We start from the raw sequence: 19,802 nt of genomic DNA on the forward strand, positions 1-19,802 counted from the left end.
CTTTAAAAACAGAATGGCCTGGCATGTTTCCTTTGCTTCCGAAAGAATGGTTTGTCAGTGAGGACAGTCTTTTCTTTGTCTTTCTAACATATAAAGCCCCAGAATCTTTCCTTGGGTTCCATGAGCGCTGTTTCCATTTCCTCCAAGCGCCCAAGCCAAAGGAAAAACAAGAGCAGCGACTGCATGTCGTACTGCTAACAACCTTCCCACATAGAAATATCGTGTCATGTTTGTTTCCATCTGGCAATTAATAAATAAAAGACATGGTTTACAAATTAGACCAAAACACAGAATTGGAAACTCAGCTGTTTTTGAAACAATACAAGACTCTCAGCACTCAAACAACCACTCTGAATGAGTTCCCTCCTGCCATCTTCCCATCCAGAAAGATGACAATGTCATCAAATGGTGGCAGCACCTGCATAGAACAGCACTGCCAACAAGAATCCTTCTGAGACAAGAACCCTAAAATTCATCATCGTGGAAGGTGAGTTTGGACACTTTCGAGCACATTTCTCCCTTTGAATCCTACAGAAATGATCCCTGAAAGTATAGTCCTACCTTGCCATGGCAAAGATTTCAGCAACATCTTAACCACTATTCCTTCAACAAATGGTGAACATGTTTGTTAACCTCCAATGTAAACTACTTGTAGAAATCAAGTAGTAATAATTAAGATGCCTGTTTGCCAAGTCCTATTCTAAAGAAAAATCATTTTGCAATTCTTTTCTCTCAAATCGTAACATTTCTTGATGCCTTATATTGTCCATCTTGATTCTTTTGGATGTCCTTTTGGTAACCCGAGCAAAGTTTTAAAAGCACCTCACAGTCTTGTTCAGCGCAGAAACAGGAGAGACTACAACGCAGATGGAGCATTTTTGTTTTCACCTCTTTAAAAACAGAATGGCCTGGCATGTTTCCTTTGCTTTCGAAAGAATGATTAGTCAGTGAGGACAGTCTTTTCTTTGTCTTTCTAACATATAAAGCCCCAGAATCTTTCCTTGGGTTCCATGAGTATTGTTTCCATTTCCTCCAAGTGCACAAGCCAAAGGAAAAACATGAGCAGCGACTGCCTGTCGCACTGCTAACAACCTTCCCACATAGAAATATCATGTCATTTTTGTTTCCATCTTGCAATTAGTAAATAATAGACATGGTTTATAAATTAGACCAAAACATAAAATTGGAAACTCAGCTGTTTTTGAAACAATACAAGACTCTCAGCACTCAAACAACCACTCTGAATGAGTTCCCTCATGCCATCTTCCCATCTAGAAAGATGACAACGTCATTAAATGGTGGCAGCACCTGCATAGAGCAGCACTGCCAACAAGAATCCTTCTGAGACAAGAACCCTAAAATTCATCATCGTGGAAGATGAGTTTGGACGCTTTCGAGCACGTTTCTCTCTTTGAAACCTACAGAAATGATACCTGATAGTATAATCCTACTTAGCCAAAGCAAAGATTTCAGCAACATCTTAACCACTATTCCTTCAACAAATGGTGAACATGTTTGTTAACCTCCAATGTAAACTACTTGTAGAAATCAAGTAGTAATAATTAAGATGCCTGTTTGCCAACGTCCTATTCTAAAGAAAAATCATTTTGCAATTCTTTTCTCTCAAATCGTAACATTTCTTGATGCCTTATATTGGCTATCTTGGATCTTTTGGATGTCCTTTTGGTAACCCGAGCAAAGTTTTAAAAGCACCTCACAGTCTTGTTCAGCGCAGAAACAGGAGAGACTACAACGCAGATGGAGCATTTTTGTTTTCACCTCTTTAAAAACAGAATGGCCTGGCATGTTTCCTTTGCTTCCGAAAGAATGGTTTGTCAGTGAGGACAGTCTTTTCTTTGTCTTTCTAACATATAAAGCCCCAGAATCTTTCCTTGGGTTCCATGAGCGCTGTTTCCATTTCCTCCAAGCGCCCAAGCCAAAGGAAAAACAAGAGCAGCGACGGCATGTCGTACTGCTAACAACCTTCCCACATAGAAATATCGTGTCATGTTTGTTTCCATCTGGCAATTAATAAATAAAAGACATGGTTTACAAATTAGACCAAAACACAGAATTGGAAACTCAGCTGTTTTTGAAACAATACAAGACTCTCAGCACTCAAACAACCACTCTGAATGAGTTCCCTCCTGTCATCTTCCCATCCAGAAAGATGACAATGTCATCAAATGGTGGCAGCACCTGCATAGAACAGCACTGCCAACAAGAATCCTTCTGAGACAAGAACCCTAAAATTCTTCATCGTGGAAGGTGAGTTTGGACACTTTCGAGCACATTTCTCCCTTTGAATCCTACAGAAATGATCCCTGAAAGTATAGTCCTACCTTGCCATGGCAAAGATTTCAGCAACATCTTAACCACTATTCCTTCAACAAATGGTGAACATGTTTGTTAACCTCCAATGTAAACTACTTGTAGAAATCAAGTAGTAATAATTAAGATGCCTGTTTGCCAACGTCCTATTCTAAAGAAAAATCATTTTGCAATTCTTTTCTCTCAAATCGTAACATTTCTTGATGCCTTATATTGTCCATCTTGATTCTTTTGGATGTCCTTTTGGTAACCCGAGCAAAGTTTTAAAAGCACCTCACAGTCTTGTTCAGCGCAGAAACAGGAGAGACTACAACGCAGATGGAGCATTTTTGTTTTCACCTCTTTAAAAACAGAATGGCCTGGCATGTTTCCTTTGCTTTCGAAAGAATGATTAGTCAGTGAGGACAGTCTTTTCTTTGTCTTTCTAACATATAAAGCCCCAGAATCTTTCCTTGGGTTCCATGAGTATTGTTTCCATTTCCTCCAAGTGCACAAGCCAAAGGAAAAACATGAGCAGCGACTGCCTGTCGCACTGCTAACAACCTTCCCACATAGAAATATCATGTCATTTTTGTTTCCATCTTGCAATTAGTAAATAATAGACATGGTTTATAAATTAGACCAAAACATAAAATTGGAAACTCAGCTGTTTTTGAAACAATACAAGACTCTCAGCACTCAAACAACCACTCTGAATGAGTTCCCTCATGCCATCTTCCCATCTAGAAAGATGACAACGTCATTAAATGGTGGCAGCACCTGCATAGAGCAGCACTGCCAACAAGAATCCTTCTGAGACAAGAACCCTAAAATTCATCATCGTGGAAGATGAGTTTGGACGCTTTCGAGCACGTTTCTCTCTTTGAAACCTACAGAAATGATACCTGATAGCATAATCCTACTTAGCCAAAGCAAAGATTTCAGCAACATCTTAACCACTATTCCTTCAACAAATGGTGAACATGTTTGTTAACCTCCAATGTAAACTACTTGTAGAAATCAAGTAGTAATAATTAAGATGCCTGTTTGCCAACGTCCTATTCTAAAGAAAAATCATTTTGCAATTCTTTTCTCTCAAATCGTAACATTTCTTGATGCCTTATATTGGCTATCTTGATTCTTTTGGATGTCCTTTTGGTAACCCGAGCAAAGTTTTAAAAGCACCTCACAGTCTTGTTCAGCGCAGAAACAGGAGAGACTACAACGCAGATGGAGCATTTTTGTTTTCACCTCTTTAAAAACAGAATGGCCTGGCATGTTTCCTTTGCTTCCGAAAGAATGGTTTGTCAGTGAGGACAGTCTTTTCTTTGTCTTTCTAACATATAAAGCCCCAGAATCTTTCCTTGGGTTCCATGAGCGCTGTTTCCATTTCCTCCAAGCGCCCAAGCCAAAGGAAAAACATGAGCAGCGACGGCATGTCGTACTGCTAACAACCTTACCACATAGAAATATCGTGTCATGTTTGTTTCCATCTGGCAATTAATAAATAAAAGACATGGTTTACAAATTAGACCAAAACACAGAATTGGAAACTCAGCTGTTTTTGAAACAATACAAGACTCTCAGCACTCAAACAACCACTCTGAATGAGTTCCCTCCTGCCATCTTCCCATCCAGAAAGATGACAATGTCATCAAATGGTGGCAGCACCTGCATAGAACAGCACTGCCAACAAGAATCCTTCTGAGACAAGAACCCTAAAATTCATCATCGTGGAAGGTGAGTTTGGACACTTTCGAGCACATTTCTCCCTTTGAATCCTACAGAAAAGATCCCTGAAAGTATAGTCCTACCTTGCCATGGCAAAGATTTCAGCAACATCTTAACCACTATTCCTTCAACAAATGGTGAACATGTTTGTTAACCTCCAATGTAAACTACTTGTAGAAATCAAGTAGTAATAATTAAGATGCCTGTTTGCCAACGTCCTATTCTAAAGAAAAATCATTTTGCAATTCTTTTCTCTCAAATCGTAACATTTCTTGATGCCTTATATTGTCCATCTTGATTCTTTTGGATGTCCTTTTGGTAACCCGAGCAAAGTTTTAAAAGCACCTCACAGTCTTGTTCAGCGCAGAAACAGGAGAGACTACAACGCAGATGGAGCATTTTTGTTTTCACCTCTTTAAAAACAGAATGGCCTGGCATGTTTCCTTTGCTTTCGAAAGAATGATTAGTCAGTGAGGACAGTCTTTTCTTTGTCTTTCTAACATATAAAGCCCCAGAATCTTTCCTTGGGTTCCATGAGTATTGTTTCCATTTCCTCCAAGTGCACAAGCCAAAGGAAAAACATGAGCAGCGACTGCCTGTCGCACTGCTAACAACCTTCCCACATAGAAATATCATGTCATTTTTGTTTCCATCTGGCAATTAGTAAATAAAAGACATGGTTTATAAATTAGACCAAAACATAAAATTGGAAACTCAGCTGTTTTTGAAACAATACAAGACTCTCAGCACTCAAACAACCACTCTGAATGAGTTCCCTCATGCCATCTTCCCATCTAGAAAGATGACAACGTCATTAAATGGTGGCAGCACCTGCATAGAGCAGCACTGCCAACAAGAATCCTTCTGAGACAAGAACCCTAAAATTCATCATCGTGGAAGATGAGTTTGGACGCTTTCGAGCACGTTTCTCTCTTTGAAACCTACAGAAATGATACCTGATAGCATAATCCTACTTAGCCAAAGCAAAGATTTCAGCAACATCTTAACCACTATTCCTTCAACAAATGGTGAACATGTTTGTTAACCTCCAATGTAAACTACTTGTAGAAATCAAGTAGTAATAATTAAGATGCCTGTTTGCCAACGTCCTATTCTAAAGAAAAATCATTTTGCAATTCTTTTCTCTCAAATCGTAACATTTCTTGATGCCTTATATTGGCTATCTTGATTCTTTTGGATGTCCTTTTGGTAACCCGAGCAAAGTTTTAAAAGCACCTCACAGTCTTGTTCAGCGCAGAAACAGGAGAGACTACAACGCAGATGGAGCATTTTTGTTTTCACCTCTTTAAAAACAGAATGGCCTGGCATGTTTCCTTTGCTTCCGAAAGAATGGTTTGTCAGTGAGGACAGTCTTTTCTTTGTCTTTCTAACATATAAAGCCCCAGAATCTTTCCTTGGGTTCCATGAGCGCTGTTTCCATTTCCTCCAAGCGCCCAAGCCAAAGGAAAAACAAGAGCAGCGACTGCATGTCGTACTGCTAACAACCTTCCCACATAGAAATATCGTGTCATGTTTGTTTCCATCTGGCAATTAATAAATAAAAGACATGGTTTACAAATTAGACCAAAACACAGAATTGGAAACTCAGCTGTTTTTGAAACAATACAAGACTCTCAGCACTCAAACAACCACTCTGAATGAGTTCCCTCCTGCCATCTTCCCATCTAGAAAAATGACAACGTCATTAAATGGTGGCAGCACCTGCATAGAGCAGCACTGCCAACAAGAATCCTTCTGAGACAAGAACCCTAAAATTCATCATCGTGGAAGATGAGTTTGGACGCTTTCGAGCACATTTCTCTCTTTGAATCCTACAGAAATGATCCCTGAAAGTATAGTCCTACTTTGCCACGGCAAAGATTTCAGCAACATCTTAACCACTATTCCTTCAACAAATGGTGAACATGTTTGTTAACCTCCAATGTAAACTACTTGTAGAAATCAAGTAGTAATAATTAAGATGCCTGTTGCCAACGTCCTATTCTAAAGAAAAATCATTTTGCAATTCTTTTCTCTCAAATCGTAACATTTCTTGATGCCTTATATTGGCTATCTTGATTCTTTTGGATGTCCTTTTGGTAACCCGAGCAAAGTTTTAAAAGCACCTCACAGTCTTGTTCAGCGCAGAAACAGGAGAGACTACAACGCAGATGGAGCATTTTTGTTTTCACCTCTTTAAAAACAGAATGGCCTGGCATGTTTCCTTTGCTTCCGAAAGAATGGTTTGTCAGTGAGGACAGTCTTTTCTTTGTCTTTCTAACATATAAAGCCCCAGAATCTTTCCTTGGGTTCCATGAGCGCTGTTTCCATTTCCTCCAAGCGCCCAAGCCAAAGGAAAAACAAGAGCAGCGACTGCATGTCGTACTGCTAACAACCTTCCCACATAGAAATATCGTGTCATGTTTGTTTCCATCTGGCAATTAATAAATAAAAGACATGGTTTACAAATTAGACCAAAACACAGAATTGGAAACTCAGCTGTTTTTGAAACAATACAAGACTCTCAGCACTCAAACAACCACTCTGAATGAGTTCCCTCCTGCCATCTTCCCATCAGAAAAATGACAACGTCATTAAATGGTGGCAGCACCTGCATAGAGCAGCACTGCCAACAAGAATCCTTCTGAGACAAGAACCCTAAAATTCATCATCGTGGAAGATGAGTTTGGACGCTTTCGAGCACATTTCTCTCTTTGAATCCTACAGAAATGATCCCTGAAAGTATAGTCCTACTTTGCCACGGCAAAGATTTCAGCAACATCTTAACCACTATTCCTTCAACAAATGGTGAACATGTTTGTTAACCTCCAATGTAAACTACTTGTAGAAATCAAGTAGTAATAATTAAGATGCCTGTTGCCAACGTCCTATTCTAAAGAAAAATCATTTTGCAATTCTTTTCTCTCAAATCGTAATATTTTTTGATGCCTTACATTGGCTATCTTATTCTTTTGGATGTCCTTTTGGTAACCCGAGCAAAGTTTTAAAAGCACCTCACAGTCTTGTTCAGCGCAGAAACAGGAGAGACTACAACGCAGATGGAGCATTTTTGTTTTCACCTCTTTAAAAACAGAATGGCCTGGCATGTTTCCTTTGCTTCCGAAAGAATGGTTTGTCAGTGAGGACAGTCTTTTCTTTGTCTTTCTAACATATAAAGCCCCAGAATCTTTCCTTGGGTTCCATGAGCGTTGTTTCCATTTCCTCCAAGCGCCCAAGCCAAAGGAAAAACATGAGCAGCGACTGCATGTCGTACTGCTAACAACCTTCCCACATAGAAATATCGTGTCATGTTTGTTTCCATCTGGCAATTAATAAATAAAAGACATGGTTTACAAATTAGACCAAAACACAGAATTGGAAACTCAGCTGTTTTTGAAACAATACAAGACTCTCAGCACTCAAACAACCACTCTGAATGAGTTCCCTCCTGCCATCTTCCCATCTAGAAAAATGACAACGTCATTAAATGGTGGCAGCACCTGCATAGAGCAGCACTGCCAACAAGAATCCTTCTGAGACAAGAACCCTAAAATTCATCATCGTGGAAGATGAGTTTGGACGCTTTCGAGCACATTTCTCTCTTTGAATCCTACAGAAATGATCCCTGAAAGTATAGTCCTACTTTGCCACGGCAAAGATTTCAGCAACATCTTAACCACTATTCCTTCAACAAATGGTGAACATGTTTGTTAACCTCCAATGTAAACTACTTGTAGAAATCAAGTAGTAATAATTAAGATGCCTGTTGCCAACGTCCTATTCTAAAGAAAAATCATTTTGCAATTCTTTTCTCTCAAATCGTAACATTTCTTGATGCCTTATATTGGCTATCTTGATTCTTTTGGATGTCCTTTTGGTAACCCGAGCAAAGTTTTAAAAGCACCTCACAGTCTTGTTCAGCGCAGAAACAGGAGAGACTACAACGCAGATGGAGCATTTTTGTTTTCACCTCTTTAAAAACAGAATGGCCTGGCATGTTTCCTTTGCTTCCGAAAGAATGGTTTGTCAGTGAGGACAGTCTTTTCTTTGTCTTTCTAACATATAAAGCCCCAGAATCTTTCCTTGGGTTCCATGAGCGCTGTTTCCATTTCCTCCAAGCGCCCAAGCCAAAGGAAAAACAAGAGCAGCGACTGCATGTCGTACTGCTAACAACCTTCCCACATAGAAATATCGTGTCATGTTTGTTTCCATCTGGCAATTAATAAATAAAAGACATGGTTTACAAATTAGACCAAAACACAGAATTGGAAACTCAGCTGTTTTTGAAACAATACAAGACTCTCAGCACTCAAACAACCACTCTGAATGAGTTCCCTCCTGCCATCTTCCCATCTAGAAAAATGACAACGTCATTAAATGGTGGCAGCACCTGCATAGAGCAGCACTGCCAACAAGAATCCTTCTGAGACAAGAACCCTAAAATTCATCATCGTGGAAGATGAGTTTGGACGCTTTCGAGCACATTTCTCTCTTTGAATCCTACAGAAATGATCCCTGAAAGTATAGTCCTACTTTGCCACGGCAAAGATTTCAGCAACATCTTAACCACTATTCCTTCAACAAATGGTGAACATGTTTGTTAACCTCCAATGTAAACTACTTGTAGAAATCAAGTAGTAATAATTAAGATGCCTGTTGCCAACGTCCTATTCTAAAGAAAAATCATTTTGCAATTCTTTTCTCTCAAATCGTAATATTTTTTGATGCCTTACATTGGCTATCTTATTCTTTTGGATGTCCTTTTGGTAACCCGAGCAAAGTTTTAAAAGCACCTCACAGTCTTGTTCAGCGCAGAAACAGGAGAGACTACAACGCAGATGGAGCATTTTTGTTTTCACCTCTTTAAAAACAGAATGGCCTGGCATGTTTCCTTTGCTTCCGAAAGAATGGTTTGTCAGTGAGGACAGTCTTTTCTTTGTCTTTCTAACATATAAAGCCCCAGAATCTTTCCTTGGGTTCCATGAGCGTTGTTTCCATTTCCTCCAAGCGCCCAAGCCAAAGGAAAAACATGAGCAGCGACTGCCTGTCGCACTGCTAACAACCTTCCCACATAGAAATATCATGTCATTTTTGTTTCCATCTTGCAATTAATAAATAAAAGACATGGTTTATAAATTAGACCAAAACATAAAATTGGAAACTCAGCTGTTTTTGAAACAATACAAGACTCTCAGCACTAAAACAACCACTCTGAATGAGTTCCCTCATGCCATCTTCCCATCTAGAAAGATGACAATGTCATTAAATGGTGGCAGCACCTGCATAGAGCAGCACTTCCAACAAGAATCCTTCTGAGACAAGAACCCTAAAATTCATCATCGTGGAAGATGAGTTTGGACGCTTTCGAGCACGTTTCTCTCTTTGAAAGCTACAGAAATGATACCTGAAAGTATAATCCTACTTAGCCAAAGCAAAGATTTCAGCAACATCTTAACCACTATTCCTTCAACAAATGGTGAACATGTTTGTTAACCTCCAATGTAAACTACTTGTAGAAATCAAGTAGTAATAATTAAGATGCCTGTTTGCCAACGTCCTATTCTAAAAAAAAATCATTTTGCAATTCTTTTCTCTCAAATCGTAATATTTTTTGATGCCTTATATTGGCTATCTTGATTCTTTTGGATGTCCTTTTGGTAACCCGAGCAAAGTTTTAAAAGCACCTCACAGTCTTGTTCAGCGCAGAAACAGGAGAGACTACAACGCAGATGGAGCATTTTTGTTTTCACCTCTTTAAAAACAGAATGGCCTGGCATGTTTCCTTTGCTTCCGAAAGAATGGTTTGTCAGTGAGGACAGTCTTTTCTTTGTCTTTCTAACATATAAAGCCCCAGAATCTTTCCTTGGGTTCCATGAGCGTTGTTTCCATTTCCTCCAAGCACCCAAGCCAAAGGAAAAACATGAGCAGCGACTGCCTGTCGCACTGCTAACAACCTTCCCACATAGAAATATCATGTCATTTTTGTTTCCATCTGGCAATTAGTAAATAAAAGACATGGTTTACAAATTAGACCAAAACACAAAATTGGAAACTCAGCTGTTTTTGAAACAATACAAGACTCTCAGCACTCAAACAACCACTCTGAATGAGTTCCCTCCTGCCATCTTCCCATCTAGAAAGATAACAATGTCATCAAATGGTGGCAGCACCTGCATAGAGCAGCGCTGCCAACAAGAATCCTTCTGAGACAAGAACTCTAAAATTCATCATCGTGGAAGGTGAGTTTGGACGCTTTCGAGCTCATTTGCTCCCTTTGAATCCTACAGAAATGATCCCTGAAAGTATGGTCCTACCTTGCCACGGCAAAGATTTCAGCAACATCTTAATCACTATTCCTTCAACAATTGGTGAACATGTTTGTTAACCTCCAATGTAAACTACTTGTAAAAATCAATTAGTATTAATTAAGATGCCTGTTTGCCAACGTCCTATTCTAAAGAAAAATCATTTTGCAATTCTTTTCTCTCAAATCGTAACATTTCTTGATGCCTTATATTGGCTATCTTGATTCTTTTGGATGTCCTTTTGGTAACCCGAGCAAAGTTTTAAAAGCACCTCACAGTCTTGTTCAGCGCAGAAACAGGAGAGACTACAACGCAGATGGAGCATTTTTGTTTTCACCTCTTTAAAAATAGAATGGCCTGGCATGTTTCCTTTGCTTCCGAAAGAATGGTTTGTCAGTGAGGACAGTCTTTTCTTTGTCTTTCTAACATATAAAGCCCCAGAATCTTTCCTTGGGTTCCATGAGTATTGTTTCCATTTCCTCCAAGTGCACAAGCCAAAGGAAAAACATGAGCAGCGACTGCCTGTCGCACTGCTAACAACCTTCCCACATAGAAATATCATGTCATTTTTGTTTCCATCTTGCAATTAGTAAATAAAAGACATGGTTTATAAATTAGACCAAAACATAAAATTGGAAACTCAGCTGTTTTTGAAACAATACAAGACTCTCAGCACTCAAACAACCACTCTGAATGAGTTCCCTCATGCCATCTTCCCATCTAGAAAGATGACAACGTCATTAAATGGTGGCAGCACCTGCATAGAGCAGCACTGCCAACAAGAATCCTTCTGAGACAAGAACCCTAAAATTCATCATCGTGGAAGATGAGTTTGGACGCTTTCGAGCACGTTTCTCTCTTTGAAACCTACAGAAATGATACCTGATAGTATAATCCTACTTAGCCAAAGCAAAGATTTCAGCAACATCTTAACCACTATTCCTTCAACAAATGGTGAACATGTTTGTTAACCTCCAATGTAAACTACTTGTAGAAATCAAGTAGTAATAATTAAGATGCCTGTTTGCCAACGTCCTATTCTAAAGAAAAATCATTTTGCAATTCTTTTCTCTCAAATCGTAACATTTCTTGATGCCTTATATTGGCTATCTTGATTCTTTTGGATGTCCTTTTGGTAACCCGAGCAAAGTTTTAAAAGCACCTCACAGTCTTGTTCAGCGCAGAAACAGGAGAGACTACAACGCAGATGGAGCATTTTTGTTTTCACCTCTTTAAAAACAGAATGGCCTGGCATGTTTCCTTTGCTTCCGAAAGAATGGTTTGTCAGTGAGGACAGTCTTTTCTTTGTCTTTCTAACATATAAAGCCCCAGAATCTTTCCTTGGGTTCCATGAGCGCTGTTTCCATTTCCTCCAAGCGCCCAAGCCAAAGGAAAAACAAGAGCAGCGACGGCATGTCGTACTGCTAACAACCTTCCCACATAGAAATATCGTGTCATGTTTGTTTCCATCTGGCAATTAATAAATAAAAGACATGGTTTACAAATTAGACCAAAACACAGAATTGGAAACTCAGCTGTTTTTGAAACAATACAAGACTCTCAGCACTCAAACAACCACTCTGAATGAGTTCCCTCCTGCCATCTTCCCATCCAGAAAGATGACAATGTCATCAAATGGTGGCAGCACCTGCATAGAACAGCACTACCAACAAGAATCCTTCTGAGACAAGAACCCTAAAATTCATCATCGTGGAAGGTGAGTTTGGACACTTTCGAGCACATTTCTCCCTTTGAATCCTACAGAAACGATCCCTGAAAGTATAGTCCTACCTTGCCATGGCAAAGATTTCAGCAACATCTTAACCACTATTCCTTCAACAAATGGTGAACATGTTTGTTAACCTCCAATGTAAACTACTTGTAGAAATCAAGTAGTAATAATTAAGATGCCTGTTTGCCAACGTCCTATTCTAAAGAAAAATCATTTTGCAATTCTTTTCTCTCAAATCGTAACATTTCTTGATGCCTTATATTGTCCATCTTGATTCTTTTGGATGTCCTTTTGGTAACCCGAGCAAAGTTTTAAATGCACCTCACAGTCTTGTTCAGCGCAGAAACAGGAGAGACTACAACGCAGATGGAGCATTTTTGTTTTCACCTCTTTAAAAACAGAATGGCCTGGCATGTTTCCTTTGCTTTCGAAAGAATGATTAGTCAGTGAGGACAGTCTTTTCTTTGTCTTTCTAACATATAAAGCCCCAGAATCTTTCCTTGGGTTCCATGAGTATTGTTTCCATTTCCTCCAAGTGCACAAGCCAAAGGAAAAACATGAGCAGCGACTGCCTGTCGCACTGCTAACAACCTTCCCACATAGAAATATCATGTCATTTTTGTTTCCATCTTGCAATTAGTAAATAAAAGACATGGTTTATAAATTAGACCAAAACATAAAATTGGAAACTCAGCTGTTTTTGAAACAATACAAGACTCTCAGCACTCAAACAACCACTCTGAATGAGTTCCCTCATGCCATCTTCCCATCTAGAAAGATGACAACGTCATTAAATGGTGGCAGCACCTGCTTAGAGCAGCACTGCCAAAAAGAATCCTTCTGAGACAAGAACCCTAAAATTCATCATCGTGGAAGATGAGTTTGGACGCTTTCGAGCACATTTCTCTCTTTGAAACCTACAGAAATGATACCTGAAAGTATAATCCTACTTAGCCAAAGCAAAGATTTCAGCAACATCTTAACCACTATTCCTTCAACAAATGGTGAACATGTTTGTTAACCTCCAATGTAAACTACTTGTAGAAATCAAGTAGTAATAATTAAGATGCCTGTTTGCCAACGTCCTATTCTAAAGAAAAATCATTTTGCAATTCTTTTCTCACAAATCGTAACATTTCTTGATGCCTTATATTGGCTATCTTGATTCTTTTGGATGTCCTTTTGGTAACCCGAGCAAAGTTTTAAAAGCACCTCACAGTCTTGTTCAGCGCAGAAACAGGAGAGACTACAATGCAGATGGAGCATTTTTGTTTTCACCTCTTTAAAAACAGAATGGCCTGGCATGTTTCCTTTGCTTCCGAAAGAATGGTTTGTCAGTGAGGACAGTCTTTTCTTTGTCTTTCTAACATATAAAGCCCCAGAATCTTTCCTTGGGTTACATGAGCGCTGTTTCCATTTCCTCCAAGCGCCCAAGCCAAAGGAAAAACAAGAGCAGCGACTGCATGTCGTACTGCTAACAACCTTCCCACATAGAAATATCGTGTCATGTTTGTTTCCATCTGGCAATTAGTAAATAAAAGACATGGTTTACAAATTAGACCAAAACACAGAATTAGAAACTCAGCTGTTTTTGAAACAATACAAGACTCTCAACACTCAAACAACCACACTGAATGAGTTCCCTCCTGCCATCTTCCCATCTAGAAAGATGACAATGTCATCAAATGGTGGCAGCACCTGCATAGAACAGCACTACCAAAAAGAATCCTTCTGAGACAAGAACCCTAAAATTCATCATCGTGGAAGGTGAGTTTGGACGCTTTCGAGCACATTTCTCACTTTGAATCCTACAGAAATGATCCCTGAAAGTATAGTCCTACTTTGCCACGGCAAAGATTTCAGCAACATCTTAACCACTATTCCTTCAACAAATGGTGAACATGTTTGTTAACCTCCAATGTAAACTACTTGTAGAAATCAAGTAGTAATAATTAAGATGCCTGTTGCCAACGTCCTATTCTAAAGAAAAATCATTTTGCAATTCTTTTCTCTCAAATCGTAATATTTTTTGATGCCTTATATTGGCTATCTTGATTCTTTTGGATGTCCTTTTGGTAACCCGAGCAAAGTTTTAAAAGCACCTCACAGTCTTGTTCAGCGCAGAAACAGGAGAGACTACAACGCAGATGGAGCATTTTTGTTTTCACCTCTTTAAAAACAGAATGGCCTGGCATGTTTCCTTTGCTTCCGAAAGAATGGTTTGTCAGTGAGGACAGTCTTTTCTTTGTCTTTCTAACATATAAAGCCCCAGAATCTTTCCTTGGGTTACATGAGCGCTGTTTCCATTTCCTCCAAGCGCCCAAGCCAAAGGAAAAACAAGAGCAGCGACTGAATGTCGTACTGCTAACAACCTTCCCACATAGAAATATCGTGTCATGTTTGTTTCCATCTGGCAATTAGTAAATAAAAGACATGGTTTACAAATTAGACCAAAACACAGAATTAGAAACTCAACTGTTTTTGAAACAATACAAGACTCTCAGCACTCAAACAACCACTCTGAATGAGTTCCCTCCTGCCATCTTCCCATCTAGAAAGATGACAATGTCATCAAATGGTGGCAGCACCTGCATAGAACAGCACTACCAAAAAGAATCCTTCTGAGACAAGAACCCTAAAATTCATCATCGTGGAAGGTGAGTTTGGACGCTTTAGAGCACATTTCTCACTTTGAATCCTACAGAAATGATCCCTGAAAGTATAGTCCTACTTTGCCACGGCAAAGATTTCAGCAACATCTTAACCACTATTCCTTCAACAAATGGTGAACATGTTTGTTAACCTCCAATGTAAACTACTTGTAGAAATCAAGTAGTAATAATTAAGATGCCTGTTGCCAACGTCCTATTCTAAAGAAAAATCATTTTGCAATTCTTTTCTCTCAAATCGTAATATTTTTTGATGCCTTATATTGGCTATCTTGATTCTTTTGGATGTCCTTTTGGTAACCCGAGCAAAGTTTTAAAAGCACCTCACAGTCTTGTTCAGCGCAGAAACAGGAGAGACTACAACGCAGATGGAGCATTTTTGTTTTCACCTCTTTAAAAACAGAATGGCCTGGCATGTTTCCTTTGCTTCCGAAAGAATGGTTTGTCAATGAGGACAGTCTTTTCTTTGTCTTTCTAACATATAAAGCCCCAGAATCTTTCCTTGGGTTCCATGAGCGTTGTTTCCATTTCCTCCAAGCGCCCAAGCCAAAGGAAAAACATGAGCAGCGACTGCCTGTCGCACTGCTAACAACCTTCCCACATAGAAATATCATGTCATTTTTGTTTCCATCTGGCAATTAGTAAATAAAAGACATGGTTTACAAATTAGACCAAAACACAAAATTGGAAACTCAGCTGTTTTTGAAACAATACAAGACTCTCAGCACTCAAACAACCACTCTGAATGAGTTCCCTCCTGCCATCTTCTCATCTAGAAAGATAACAATGTCATCAAATGGTGGCAGCACCTGCATAGAGCAGCGCTGCCAACAAGAATCCTTCTGAGACAAGAACTCTAAAATTCATCATCGTGGAAGGTGAGTTTGGACGCTTTCGAGCACATTTGCTCCCTTTGAATCCTACAGAAATGATCCCTGAAAGTATGGTCCTACCTTGCCACGGCAAAGATTTCAGCAACATCTTAATCACTATTCCTTCAACAATTGGTGAACATGTTTGTTAACCTCCAATGTAAACTACTTGTAAAAATCAATTAGTATTAATTAAGATGCCTGTTTGCCAACGTCCTATTCTAAAGAAAAATCATTTTGCAATTCTTTTCTCTCAAATCGTAACATTTCTTGATGCCTTATATTGGCTATCTTGATTCTTTTGGATGTCCTTTTGGTAACCCGAGCAAAGTTTTAAAAGCACCTCACAGTCTTGTTCAGCGCAGAAACAGGAGAGACTACAACGCAGATGGAGCATTTTTGTTTTCACCTCTTTAAAAATAGAATGGCCTGGCATGTTTCCTTTGCTTCCGAAAGAATGGTTTGTCAGTGAGGATAGTCTTTTCTTTGTCTTTCTAACATATAAAGCCCCAGAATCTTTCCTTGGGTTCCATGAGTATTGTTTCCATTTCCTCCAAGTGCACAAGCCAAAGGAAAAACATGAGCAGCGACTGCCTGTCGCACTGCTAACAACCTTCCCACATAGAAATATCATGTCATTTTTGTTTCCATCTTGCAATTAGTAAATAAAAGACATGGTTTATAAATTAGACCAAAACATAAAATTGGAAACTCAGCTGTTTTTGAAACAATACAAGACTCTCAGCACTAAAACAACCACTCTGAATGAGTTCCCTCCTGCCATTTTCTCATCTAGAAAGATAACAATGTCATCAAATGGTGGCAGCACCTGCATAGAGCAGCGCTGCCAACAAGAATCCTTCTGAGACAAGAACTCTAAAATTCATCATCGTGGAAGGTGAGTTTGGACGCTTTCGAGCACATTTGCTCCCTTTGAATCCTACAGAAATGATCCCTGAAAGTATGGTCCTACCTTGCCACGGCAAAGATTTCAGCAACATCTTAATCACTATTCCTTCAACAATTGGTGAACATGTTTGTTAACCTCCAATGTAAACTACTTGTAAAAATCAATTAGTATTAATTAAGATGCCTGTTTGCCAACGTCCTATTCTAAAGAAAAATCATTTTGCAATTCTTTTCTCTCAAATCGTAACATTTCTTGATGCCTTATATTGGCTATCTTGATTCTTTTGGATGTCCTTTTGGTAACCCGAGCAAAGTTTTAAAAGCACCTCACAGTCTTGTTCAGCGCAGAAACAGGAGAGACTACAACGCAGATGGAGCATTTTTGTTTTCACCTCTTTAAAAACAGAATGGCCTGGCATGTTTCCTTTGCTTCCGAAAGAATGGTTTGTCAGTGAGGACAGTCTTTTCTTTGTCTTTCTAACATATAAAGCCCCAGAATCTTTCCTTGGGTTCCATGAGCGCTTTTTCCATTTCCTCCAAGCGCCCAAGCCAAAGGAAAAACAAGAGCAGCGACTGCATGTCGTACTGCTAACAACCTTCCCACATAGAAATATCGTGTCATGTTTGTTTCCATCTGGCAATTAGTAAATAAAAGACATGGTTTACAAATTAGACCAAAACACAGAATTGGAAACTCAGCTGTTTTTGAAACAATACAAGACTCTCAGCACTCAAACAACCACTCTGAATGAGCTCCCTCCTGCCATCTTCCCATCTAGAAAGATGACAATGTCATCAAATGGTGGCAGCACCTGCATAGAACAGCACTACCAACAAGAATCCTTCTGAGACAAGAACCCTAAAATTCATCATCGTGGAAGGTGAGTTTGGACGCTTTCGAGCACATTTCTCACTTTGACTCCTACAGAAATGATCCCTGAAAGTATAGTCCTACTTTGCCACGGCAAAGATTTCAGCAACATCTTAACCACTATTCCTTCAACAAATGGTGAACATGTTTGTTAACCTCCAATGTAAACTACTTGTAGAAATCAAGTAGTAATAATTAAGATGCCTGTTGCCAACGTCCTATTCTAAAGAAAAATCATTTTGCAATTCTTTTCTCTCAAATCGTAATATTTTTTGATGCCTTATATTGGCTATCTTGATTCTTTTGGATGTCCTTTTGGTAACCCGAGCAAAGTTTTAAAAGCACCTCACAGTCTTGTTCAGCGCAGAAACAGGAGAGACTACAACGCAGATGGAGCATTTTTGTTTTCACCTCTTTAAAAACAGAATGGCCTGGCATGTTTCCTTTGCTTCCGAAAGAATGGTTTGTCAGTGAGGACAGTCTTTTCTTTGTCTTTCTAACATATAAAGCCACAGAATCTTTCCTTGAGTTCCATGAGCGTTGTTTCCATTTCCTCCAAGCGCCCAAGCCAAAGGAAAAACAAGAGCAGCGACTGCCTGTCGCACTGCTAACAACTTTCCCACATAGAAATATCATGTCATTTTTGTTTACATCTGGCAATTAGTAAATAAAAGACATGGTTTACAAATTAAACCAAAACACAAAATTGGAAACTGAGCTGTTTTTGAAACAATACAAGACTCTCAGCACTCAAACAACCACTCTGAATGAGTTCCCTCCTGCCATCTTCCCATCTAGAAAGATAACAATGTCATCAAATGGTGGCAGCACCTGCATAGAGCAGCGCTGCCAACAAGAATCCTTCTGAGACAAGAACTCTAAAATTCATCATCGTGGAAGGTGAGTTTGGACGCTTTCGAGCACATTTCTCCCTTTGAATCCTACAGAAATGATCCCTGAAAGTATGGTCCTACCTTGCCACGCCAAAGATTTCAGCAACATCTTAACCACTATTCCTTCAACAAATGGTGAACATGTTTGTTAACCTCCAATGTAAACTACTTGTAGAAATCAAGTAGTAATAATTAAGATGCCTGTTTGCCAACGTCCTATTCTAAAGAAAAATCATTTTGCAATTCTTTTCTCTCAAATCATAACATTTCTTGATGCCTTATATTGGCTATCTTGATTCTTTTGGATGTCCTTTTGGTAACCCGAGCAAAGTTTTAAAAGCACCTCACAGTCTTGTTCAGCGCAGTAACAGGCGAGACTACAACGCAGATGGAGCATTTTTGTTTTCACCTCTTTAAAAACAGAATGGCCTGGCATGTTTCCTTTGCTTCCGAAAGAATGGTTTGTCAGTGAGGACAGTCTTTTCTTTGTCTTTCTAACATTATAAAGCCCCAGAATCTTTCCTTGGGTTCAACATGAGCGTTGTTTCCATTTTCTCCAAGCACCTAAGCCAAAGGAAAAACATGAGCAGCGACTGCCTGTCGTACTGCTAACAACCTTCCCACATAGAAATATCACGTCATTTTTGTTTCCATCTGGCAATTAGTAAATAAAAGACATGGTTTACAAATTAGACCAAAACACAAAATTGGAAACGCAGCTGTTTTTGAAACAATACAAGACTCTCAGCTCTCAAACAACCACTCTGAATGAGCTCTCTCCTGCCACCTTCCCATCTAGAAAGATGACCATGTCATCAAATGGTGGCAGCCTCTGCATAAAGCAGCACTGCCAACAAGAATCCTTTTGAGACAAAAACCCTAAAATTCATCATCGTGGAAGGTGAGTTTAAACACTTTCGAGCACATTTCTCCCATTGTATCCTACAGAAATGATCCCTGAAAGTATAGTCCTATCTTGCCACGCCAAAGATTTCAGCAACATCTTAACCACTATTCCTTCAACAAATGGTGAACATGTTTGTTAACTTCCAATGTAAACTACTTGTAGAAATCAAGTAGTAATAATTAAGATGCCTGTTTGCCAACGTCCTATTCTAAAGAAAAATCATTTTGCAATTCTTTTCTCTCAAATCGTAACATTTCTTGATGCCTTATATTGGCTATCTTGATTCTTTTGGATGTCCTTTTGGTAACCCGAGCAAAGTTTTAAAAACACCTCACAGTCTTGTTCAGCACAGAAACAGGAGAGACTACAACGCAGATGGAGCATTTTTGTTTTCAACTCTTTAAAAACAGAATGGCCTGGCATGTTTCCTTTGCTTCCGAAAGAATGGTTTGTCAGTGAGGACAGTCTTTTCTTTGTCTTTCTAACATATAAAGCCCCAGAATCTTTCCTTGGGTTCCATGAGCGCTGTTTCCATTTCCTCCAAGCGCCCAAGCCAAAGGAAAAACATGAGCAGCAACTGCCTGTCGTACTGCTAACAACCTT

General features: G+C 39.2%; 22 non-coding genes across 22 annotated transcripts; all 22 read right to left on the reverse strand.

Moving 5' to 3' along the window:
- Positions 1-344: 344 nt before the first annotated feature.
- On the reverse strand, positions 345-559 carry LOC141130951 (small nucleolar RNA U3). Its single transcript, XR_012242586.1, has one exon. It is a non-coding gene; the product is annotated as a small nucleolar RNA U3 (small nucleolar RNA).
- Positions 560-1,234: 675 nt separating this feature from the next.
- LOC141131060 (small nucleolar RNA U3) lies at positions 1,235-1,449 on the reverse strand. The gene has a single exon (XR_012242682.1). It is a non-coding gene; the product is annotated as a small nucleolar RNA U3 (small nucleolar RNA).
- A 676-nt stretch (positions 1,450-2,125) lies between these two features.
- On the reverse strand, positions 2,126-2,340 carry LOC141130957 (small nucleolar RNA U3). The gene has a single exon (XR_012242591.1). It is a non-coding gene; the product is annotated as a small nucleolar RNA U3 (small nucleolar RNA).
- A 676-nt stretch (positions 2,341-3,016) lies between these two features.
- On the reverse strand, positions 3,017-3,231 carry LOC141131045 (small nucleolar RNA U3). The gene has a single exon (XR_012242669.1). It is a non-coding gene; the product is annotated as a small nucleolar RNA U3 (small nucleolar RNA).
- A 676-nt stretch (positions 3,232-3,907) lies between these two features.
- On the reverse strand, positions 3,908-4,122 carry LOC141131007 (small nucleolar RNA U3). The gene has a single exon (XR_012242636.1). It is a non-coding gene; the product is annotated as a small nucleolar RNA U3 (small nucleolar RNA).
- A 676-nt stretch (positions 4,123-4,798) lies between these two features.
- On the reverse strand, positions 4,799-5,013 carry LOC141131046 (small nucleolar RNA U3). The gene has a single exon (XR_012242670.1). It is a non-coding gene; the product is annotated as a small nucleolar RNA U3 (small nucleolar RNA).
- Positions 5,014-5,689: 676 nt separating this feature from the next.
- Positions 5,690-5,904, reverse strand: LOC141130963 (small nucleolar RNA U3). Its single transcript, XR_012242597.1, has one exon. It is a non-coding gene; the product is annotated as a small nucleolar RNA U3 (small nucleolar RNA).
- A 675-nt stretch (positions 5,905-6,579) lies between these two features.
- Positions 6,580-6,793, reverse strand: LOC141130972 (small nucleolar RNA U3). The gene has a single exon (XR_012242605.1). It is a non-coding gene; the product is annotated as a small nucleolar RNA U3 (small nucleolar RNA).
- Positions 6,794-7,467: 674 nt separating this feature from the next.
- Positions 7,468-7,682, reverse strand: LOC141130965 (small nucleolar RNA U3). Its single transcript, XR_012242598.1, has one exon. It is a non-coding gene; the product is annotated as a small nucleolar RNA U3 (small nucleolar RNA).
- Positions 7,683-8,357: 675 nt separating this feature from the next.
- Positions 8,358-8,572, reverse strand: LOC141130966 (small nucleolar RNA U3). The gene has a single exon (XR_012242599.1). It is a non-coding gene; the product is annotated as a small nucleolar RNA U3 (small nucleolar RNA).
- A 674-nt stretch (positions 8,573-9,246) lies between these two features.
- On the reverse strand, positions 9,247-9,461 carry LOC141131084 (small nucleolar RNA U3). Its single transcript, XR_012242702.1, has one exon. It is a non-coding gene; the product is annotated as a small nucleolar RNA U3 (small nucleolar RNA).
- A 676-nt stretch (positions 9,462-10,137) lies between these two features.
- LOC141130968 (small nucleolar RNA U3) lies at positions 10,138-10,353 on the reverse strand. Its single transcript, XR_012242601.1, has one exon. It is a non-coding gene; the product is annotated as a small nucleolar RNA U3 (small nucleolar RNA).
- A 676-nt stretch (positions 10,354-11,029) lies between these two features.
- On the reverse strand, positions 11,030-11,244 carry LOC141131061 (small nucleolar RNA U3). The gene has a single exon (XR_012242683.1). It is a non-coding gene; the product is annotated as a small nucleolar RNA U3 (small nucleolar RNA).
- Positions 11,245-11,920: 676 nt separating this feature from the next.
- LOC141131015 (small nucleolar RNA U3) lies at positions 11,921-12,135 on the reverse strand. The gene has a single exon (XR_012242643.1). It is a non-coding gene; the product is annotated as a small nucleolar RNA U3 (small nucleolar RNA).
- Positions 12,136-12,811: 676 nt separating this feature from the next.
- LOC141131095 (small nucleolar RNA U3) lies at positions 12,812-13,026 on the reverse strand. Its single transcript, XR_012242712.1, has one exon. It is a non-coding gene; the product is annotated as a small nucleolar RNA U3 (small nucleolar RNA).
- Positions 13,027-13,702: 676 nt separating this feature from the next.
- On the reverse strand, positions 13,703-13,917 carry LOC141131026 (small nucleolar RNA U3). The gene has a single exon (XR_012242652.1). It is a non-coding gene; the product is annotated as a small nucleolar RNA U3 (small nucleolar RNA).
- A 675-nt stretch (positions 13,918-14,592) lies between these two features.
- LOC141131005 (small nucleolar RNA U3) lies at positions 14,593-14,807 on the reverse strand. The gene has a single exon (XR_012242634.1). It is a non-coding gene; the product is annotated as a small nucleolar RNA U3 (small nucleolar RNA).
- A 675-nt stretch (positions 14,808-15,482) lies between these two features.
- Positions 15,483-15,698, reverse strand: LOC141131001 (small nucleolar RNA U3). Its single transcript, XR_012242630.1, has one exon. It is a non-coding gene; the product is annotated as a small nucleolar RNA U3 (small nucleolar RNA).
- A 676-nt stretch (positions 15,699-16,374) lies between these two features.
- Positions 16,375-16,590, reverse strand: LOC141131003 (small nucleolar RNA U3). Its single transcript, XR_012242632.1, has one exon. It is a non-coding gene; the product is annotated as a small nucleolar RNA U3 (small nucleolar RNA).
- Positions 16,591-17,266: 676 nt separating this feature from the next.
- LOC141130995 (small nucleolar RNA U3) lies at positions 17,267-17,481 on the reverse strand. The gene has a single exon (XR_012242626.1). It is a non-coding gene; the product is annotated as a small nucleolar RNA U3 (small nucleolar RNA).
- Positions 17,482-18,156: 675 nt separating this feature from the next.
- On the reverse strand, positions 18,157-18,371 carry LOC141130922 (small nucleolar RNA U3). The gene has a single exon (XR_012242560.1). It is a non-coding gene; the product is annotated as a small nucleolar RNA U3 (small nucleolar RNA).
- Positions 18,372-19,050: 679 nt separating this feature from the next.
- Positions 19,051-19,265, reverse strand: LOC141130970 (small nucleolar RNA U3). Its single transcript, XR_012242603.1, has one exon. It is a non-coding gene; the product is annotated as a small nucleolar RNA U3 (small nucleolar RNA).
- Positions 19,266-19,802: the final 537 nt, after the last annotated feature.

Source organism: Aquarana catesbeiana, linkage group LG02 (assembly GCF_042186555.1).
Source record: "Aquarana catesbeiana isolate 2022-GZ linkage group LG02, ASM4218655v1, whole genome shotgun sequence".
In the NCBI taxonomy this organism is placed as follows: Eukaryota; Metazoa; Chordata; class Amphibia; order Anura; family Ranidae; genus Aquarana; species Aquarana catesbeiana.